This window comes from Triticum aestivum, chromosome 6D (assembly GCF_018294505.1).
Source record: "Triticum aestivum cultivar Chinese Spring chromosome 6D, IWGSC CS RefSeq v2.1, whole genome shotgun sequence".
In the NCBI taxonomy this organism is placed as follows: domain Eukaryota; kingdom Viridiplantae; phylum Streptophyta; class Magnoliopsida; order Poales; family Poaceae; genus Triticum; species Triticum aestivum.
This window is the reverse complement of record NC_057811.1, coordinates 387037034-387045288: the sequence shown is the minus strand read 5'-3', so window position 1 is coordinate 387045288 and position 8255 is coordinate 387037034. Positions and strand designations below refer to the sequence as shown.

The following is an 8255-nucleotide window of genomic DNA, read 5'->3' as shown; positions in this document are numbered from 1 at the left end:
CTTGTGTATAAGGTCTCTTTAGGGCAAATGTTTGATCGACAATTATACTATTAGTGTATAACATTTGTCATACACAATCAAAATTACAAACATATACTTCAGAATACGAATCTAATGACATCAACTTTATGTCACATAAAATAAATACATACTAATAGGTAATAGTCAAAAACTCATCCTAATGAAACCTAATATGCAGCGTATTTTGAAGCAGTGGAAATGTTGACCTTGTTCCTGAAACTGCTATTTTAGGATTATAAAGCCATTGACATTTTCCCTCAAAAAAGGGTTTATCCATTTGGATGTTCTAATAACGTTGGGAGAAAAGAAAGCTCTCTACTTTGGTATTTGTGCCAACTATGCGCAAAGTTGTGCCATTATACAAAGTTTGTCAAACTAGGAAATAGACTAACAAGTCAGCTCTCAAGACGAAAACACACCATTGCATCCAAGCTACCAGTTTGTGACACTGATACTAACCTAAGATGGGACACCATTGATGTCATGATGATTGGTTTCTCCATTGGCATTCTCACCTTCTCGAACTCTGGACACTACCTAAAGATGGAACATCACACATGCATGGACGGTGCCGATCAACCTGTGAAAGTCGGATCAAGGTTGCTCACCCTAGACAAACAACATAAGATCCTTATTGCAAATCCAACAAGTGAGCCATGTCACTAGACTAACCCCTTTGCTAAGCTTACCTTTTTTTACGGGATTTTTTTATTATTTATCTTCAATCATGGCAATATAACGAACACCAGAAATAAGAAAAATTGCATCCAGATCTGCAGGCCGCCTAGCGACGATTACAAGCATTGAAGCGATCCAAAGGCGCGCCGCCGTCATCACCCCTCCCTCGTTGTAGACGGAAAAAAACTTGTTGTAATAGACAATCGGAAAGTTGTCATACTAAGGCCTATAGGACCAGCGCACCAGAACAACATTCGCCGTCGTTGAAGAGAAGCGTAGATCAGAAGAATCCAACCCGAAGACACACGAACATAGACAAACGAAGACCGGGCCTAAGCAGTTCCACCAAAGACAACCACCGACCGAATCTTTCGAGATCCGCCAGAGACAGACCACCACACGCCCTCTGAAGATGGCGCACCACCGATATGGGGGGTAGGCAGGGAGAACCTTAGTCCATCTCCAGAGAGCTGCCGCCGTTTCGGCTTTATGAGGAGGACGCAAACCCTGACAGAACTCAAAGAAATATCTAAAAATAGAGCACTCCCACCAGTAAGGGCCGGGTGTTACAGAGATTGGGAGAAGTCGCCTAACATTGCTTAGGCGGGCAGGAGGAGGACAATGTTGATAGAACCATGTTTTTGTTTTCTAGTTTTAAGATGGTAATGTAGAGAATTTCATATATATTGTTTTGGCCTTCTCATAATTTTTAAAAGGGAAAGTAGTGGTTGAACCCACCCTAGATGCACCCACGATGCACCCACGCAAGAAAACATTTCAAAAAACATTTCAAAAATGATCATGAACAAATGTTAGAGAGGCTTGCCAAGTTTGGTGGTCAAATGACATCCGAGTGATAGATCCATGGGATCGTGTAGGGTAGGATTTCCGATAGCCCTACCTTCTCCTTGGCTCGATGAGCTCGAACCAGCAGCCATGATGGTGTTGTGGCGGCGGTGATTGCAGTGAGATGGCGAGGTGATGGCGGTGCTTCCCGTCAGCACTGCACTAACCCTAGATCAGAAGGGATTGTCGGTGGGGTGTGCGGCTGGCAACGAACCTCGTGTTGCGAGCCGCCGGCCCCCACCTCTTTATCTAGTGCAGGTGACAGGGCCCGTCAACCATAGTGGGTTGAGCGCCCCCGATCAGGGCGCGGATCTAAGGGTGGGCCCACACGGTGAGATCATCCTAACACCGAGGAGCTCTATATAAAAAAGACAAAATTACTCAAAATGTACGTGCACTGTTTGATTTGTAATTTTGTCTTTTTTGTATAGAGCTCCGCCGATGTCATTTGACCACGAAAATTTGCAAGCCTCTCTAACATTTATTGATGATCATTCTCACAAAGTTTCAGATTTTTTTCAAAATGTTTTGGTATGTTTTCTTGTGTGGGTGCACCAAGGGTGGGTGTAGAAAAACCACTCTCATTTTTAAAACATGTATGCATGTACATTCTCTTTTGAGGTAACTGGAATTGCATTTCAAGGATGTCGAATAAACTATGGGTTCTGCACTGACAAACTTGCAGGATGGCTAACAAATCACTAATTAATCGTAATCTCAACATATCAAGAAGTTCGGATTTGATCTGTTTTGTTTTGATTCACGGATAGATAAACTGATATGACTGTTTTTTCCAGTTAATCAGAAACATTATTACTAGCGGATACCACTGCTACAACGGCAGCAATACAAATTATCACAATTTCAGGCCGTATTAGAAGGGCTGACAATAATTATAGTAAATCAGTACGTTGGGAAACTGTAGCTCAATGCCTCCCTTGCTTCTGCATGCGCATGCACTATATATAGTGCAGATCGTCAGCTAAGACTTTCGACAGCAGACAATAGTGTTGAATTCAGATTACTGCGCGTAGTCACAGAAGCCGTAGCTGCACTTGCTGCTGCATCGGTTAGAGCAGGTGCCGCAGTTCTTCTTGTCGGAGAGCAGATCCACGCAGCGCCCGCCACAACACGTCCGGCCGTGCTTGCACGCCTTGTTGCAGCCGCCGCAGTGCTGGGCGCTGGCGACGGTGTCCACGCACTGGCCGCTGCAGCATGTCGTCCCCGTCGCGAGGCATGCTTCGGCCGACTTCTTCGAGCACTCGTACGCCGACAGAGGCAGGTGGGCAGCGCCGCCAGCAAGCAGAAAACGGCTCCTCCTTGCCGACGGCCATTGCGCTCCGCTGCTGGCGGCCGTGGCTGAAGCGATGCCGCTGGTAGTGGCCAGCACAGTGATGAGGAGAAGAAAGGCGGCGTTCGCCATCATGGAGACAAGAAGAAAGTAATGCCGATGCAGGTGTCTGGCTTATTGGCTCTCGTTGCTCTTGATTAGCAGGGAGCTAAAGGATGTGCTTTTTTGTGTGGAGGGAATGTCTCTCAAGGGTCGCGCTTTATATATAAGAAATCATGGGCAGGAAGTCAGGGTGTTAGCTCAGTTCTATTGAGGTTGACTTTTGATGCAAAATTTGACTTCAACATGATGTCAAGAAGCTACTTTTGCCCGGAACAGAAAACTGATTGAAAATAAACGAAGGGTTTCAGGTACAATGTTCATGGAGTGTAGAGGTTTGAGAAAGATTTACTAAAGGTTTGATTAGTCCATAGTCCAGGTACATGCTAAGCAACATAGTTCGCAACAATAGTGTTGAGAACAGAGAATGGCTGCGAGATTGTCGTAGCATGAAGTGCAACTAAACTAAACGTCTGTAAAGCTCCAGGTAGCACTAATTTTGAACAACTGATGCACGTGATGCAATGAACCAAGCGCCGGCGGTCCTCGCATGCTAGACGTGCTGCATGATCATAAGCCGGAGACTTATAAAGTTACAATAAGGTAAGCAACGATTAAATATGATAAAATCAACACTTAAACTAATGCACATGCATGGTGGTGGCTGGTGGCTTTGCATGCTACACCCTCGAATCGTGCAGAAGAGCAAAGGCTATCAAGCTATCCTCTGTTAAATTACATAAACCATAGAGTATATATATATTTACCACCTCCCCCTGGGCGAGGAATAGTTATTCTTCACCCCCCTCTATTTTACCATCAATGCATCGTAATTTTACGTTTAGTAAGTTTTGTCTTATTTCTGACGTAAAAAGAGACCGTAAGAAAATATATAATCGTCGTAAAAAATATTTTATGTTAAGTACAATTACAAACGTAAAAACATAGTGTAAAATACACATAAACTGCAAATTTTCTTGTCTTATGCCCTATATTTTTATTTTTTTAGCCAAATTTTACGTAGTGAATCAATAAGAATGTAACTATTTGAATTCCAAACTTAATTTAATTATGAAATGATCGTAAGATTACCTCGGGTGAAGAATAATTTATTCTGCACCCTGGATGATGAATAGTAACACTATATATATATATATATATATATATATATATATATATATATATATATATATATATATATATATATATATATATTGTCTTTCGGTGGTGAACAACATCCATGCGAATAATATATGGGACTATGGAGTGATCATAGAGGAGTTATTTGAACGTCACCCTAGCTTCGCAGGAAGTCATTTTTATTCATGAAAAGTGACAGTTTAATTTTGAAGCCCATAAGCGAGGTAGGGGGCAAATCTAAGCCTCGAATTTGGCCGTCATGTTGTACTAGTTATCACCTGCCATAAAATTTGTCCATTCCAAATTATGTTGTGTTTTTTTGCGGGGGTCCAAATTATGTTGTGTATAAGTTCTCTTTTGGACAAATCTTTGATCAACAATTACACTATTAGTATATAACGTTTGTCATACACAATCATAATGACAAACAAGTACTTTGGAATACGAATCTAATGGATCAACTTTATGTCAAATAAATTCAGTTGAGACCGAGACATTTAAACCTACTAGAGGGTTACGGCAGGGGATCCTCTCTCCCCTTATTTATTTCTCCTTTGCACTGAGGGACTAACAGGTTTACTATCTCATGTTGAGCAAGTTGGAGATTTAGTGGGAGTCAAGGTTTGTCGTGAGGCGCCAGCTATCACAAATTTACTCTTTGCTGATGACTCACTGATTTTGATGAAGGCCAATGTTCAGAATGCAGTCTGTTTGAGATCTATACTGGACACATATTTTGCAACTTCTGGACAACTAGTAAGTTTGGACAAATCTAGTATTTTTTTCCAGTCCTAGTACAAGAGTTAATATGAAGGCCGAGGTATGCTCTTCTCTGAATATTATGACTGAAGCCTTGAATGACAAATATCTGGGACTACCGGCTACTCTTAGCCTTGATAAAAGTGACAACTTTCAATATCTGATTGACCGACTAGTTCTGAGATTGAGTGGTTGGAAGGAAAAATGCCTATCCACGGGAGGGAAAGAGGTCCTTATAAAGTCAGTTGCGCTTGAGTGGTTGGAAGGAAAAATGCCTATCCACGGGAGGGAAAGAGGTCCTTATAAAGTCAGTTGCGCAAGCAATACCAACTTACGCGATGTCCGTCTTCAAAATTCCTAAAAAAATTGCAAAGGAATCACGGATGCGATATCTCGGTTTTGGTGGGGTGATGATGCAACTCACAAGAGGATGCACTGGTTCGCGTGGTGGAAGATGTGCATTCCAAAAAAAACAAGGTGGAATGGGCTTTAGAGACATCCACTGTTTTAATTTGGCTTTACTAGCAAAACAGGTGTGGAGGCTTATTGATAATCCCGATTCTCTTTGTGCGACGATCCTCAAAGCGAATTATTTCAGTGATGGAGATGTCTTGAATGCTACTTTGAAGAAGAAATCCTCGTATACTTGGCAAAGTATTATGGCTGGTGTTGAAGTCCTAAAGATTGGGCACATATGGAGAGTTGGTGATGGGACAAAAATTAAGATTTGGAAGGATGAATGGATTCCGCGATCCCCAACCAAAAAGGTATTAACTACTCGTGGTAACCATCTTCTATCACGTGTGTGTGATCTCATTGACCCTATGACGGGTGATTGGGACGAACAACTTGTTAGGCAAACATTCTGGCAGGTGGATGCTCAACGCATACTTGCAATTCCACTACCTTTGAATGATATGACCGATTTTGTCGCGTGGAATATGACTAGAACAGGAGTATTCACAGTACGGTCAGCTTATCATGGTGTATGGGAGTCTCAGTACGGCTATAAAATTCAGAATTCAGTGGGGTCCTCTAAACAGAGAGATACTTGGGAATCCGTGTGGAGTTTGCTATGCCCGTCGAAAATAATATTTTTTTGGAGGGCACTTCACAGTGCAGTCCCTTGACGATCTATTCTTGCCAATAAACATATCAAAATCAACCCTAGTTGCCCTGCGTGCAATTTAGGTCCTGATAATATCAAGCATTTGCTATTTGAGTGTAAGTTAGCAACATATTTGTGGAAATTATTAGGTGTAGATGATATCATCAGGAAGGCCTGCTTGCTGGACAGGGCGGGAGAAATTATTCTTGAACACTTGCTATGTTTGAAAGACCATGACATTCACATCTTGGATCTACCGAAATATACTTATCTACTTATATATAAAAAGTACTTGATGGGTTCACAGAAAAAAGAGAATAAGAAATAAATTACCACAAAAATCAGAATCATCAGGCCGTCTATTTAGCATCATACAATTTTATAGCCATTAGATAAGATTTCAGCGAAAAATTACCCACCATTGCCATTATTAATGCAATATATTATATATTAATATAGATGCTAACAAAAAAAGGAAACGTTGTTAACAACCCTAGGGCATCCTCACCCACGCCGCCGCCGTACGTATGCCACCGATGCAGTCGGCCAGTCGACCTCCTCCGATCGAGTACATGCACATCGGCGGCTCATCCTCGGCCAGTCAAGCTCCTCCGATCCGGTGCATGCACGTCGACGGCTTAGGTCTCAATTTTGCTGTCACAAGCACACACGAGTCCACAGGCCTTTCAGTCCTTCATGCGGCTCTCCAAGATCGATTGAAGCCATGCAACTCTCCAAGATCGATTCAAGTATTTACGTACAGACAGCTCTCCAATGTTACTGCGTCATGGGGTGTCTGCTGGGTAAGGGCCACAATTTATTTTCTTGTCCATCGTGCATGCAACCTAGCCATAATTTATGAGAGATGCGCCCTACAGGATTTGCATGCTTGGGTTGACCGTGGAGACCGGAACATAGGGTCCAGAGGTGGCCACGGGAGATGACATACAGCCAAGGTAGAAACACGTTCTAGGTTTGAAATATTGTTTGTGCCCATCCATCGTCCGGTTGACTGTACGTAGCGTGCAAGGCCCATGCCATACCGAAGCAATGGCTGGTGCTCAACTAATTTGTAGGAAGTCGTGTGTACATTAGTTGGTTATCAATGTGTTGTGTGTTTATTAGTTGCCCACTAATTTACATTGAGGTGTTGAGCCGACAAATAATGAGCATCATCTTTTGTATATGGATGATGCATCGCATTCTAAATTACAAATATAAATTGATTATTTTGTCAGGGGAGCAAAGATAATTAGAAGTTATGGCCATGCAAAAGAGAGGTTGGTGAGGCCTCTGTTGGTTAAAAGCGAAGGTGCGCAAAGGAGGACTACTAACAGGTATGTGTGTAGGACTAAGAAATTCCTCTCCAAAATTATTTCCTACACGAGATAGTCTTTACACAATTTCCATTTATTTTCTTGATAGGCGCACCGGAAGAGATGTTCTCATTTTCTAGGAAATGTACCACAAATCATTATGAAAGATATTGTTTTCTCTCCAGTACGTACAAAATAGTAAGGTAATCTTCTATAATTTATACTGTACAATTTTCTCAATCATACGAGGAGTGGTGTAAAGTTTGTATAAAAAATTGTGAGTTTTTTTTGTGTTTCATGCAGCTAAAAATATATACCTTGTGACTGTGCTCATGTATAGCATGAACTGTTATGTAAATTACACTTGCAATAAAATTGTACTGTAAATTATCATTAACTTTTTATCCCTATAAAGCTTTTCTATATCGATTTGGTTTGCAGAGCTCTTCTTCACGTGTTTAGTAGTTTGAAGCTGACTGCAAGTTTATTATATTCTCAGTACATAATTAACTGGGAAATCAATGGTGTACACACATAATACAATGGTTATGTGTGTCCAATACATTGTGATTCTTGCAAGTTTCCTATGTTGTGCAACGAAGGAACACACAGTGTACATAATCATCGTGCTATATTGTGCTTCAGAAGTGTAGCAATACTGCCTTTTGAGAAGAAATTAGATATGTAGATGGTGACTTTTAAATAGTGTGCCTTCAAGACTATTGTTAGCGATTCTAAAAAAAGACTATTGTTAGCATTGGGTACAGTATAGCTTTTGAGAAGAAAGATCGTGTATGCAGATGGTGACTTTGACAAGAAGATCAGGACTTCAAGACTACTGTCAACGGTTCTATTTTTGTCCCGAGTACAGTTTTTCTTTGAGATGATCGTGCCCACTTGACGAGGAGTCCGATCAGACTCAAAATGGGAGAATGGATACCCTGGCCAATGAATATCATAGATGTTGAGCCAAAGGACCTCAGGCTGATTGGTGTCG

General features: G+C 41.6%; 1 long non-coding RNA gene across 1 annotated transcript; it reads left to right on the top strand.

Annotated features, from left to right (window-relative positions):
• Window positions 1–6440: 6440 nt before the first annotated feature.
• On the top strand, window positions 6441–7551 carry LOC123141701 (uncharacterized). The gene is made up of 4 exons (XR_006470402.1): window positions 6441–6745; window positions 6821–6898; window positions 7181–7279; window positions 7368–7551. It is a non-coding gene; the product is annotated as an uncharacterized lncRNA (long non-coding RNA).
• The last annotated feature ends 704 nt before the right edge of the window (window positions 7552–8255 follow it).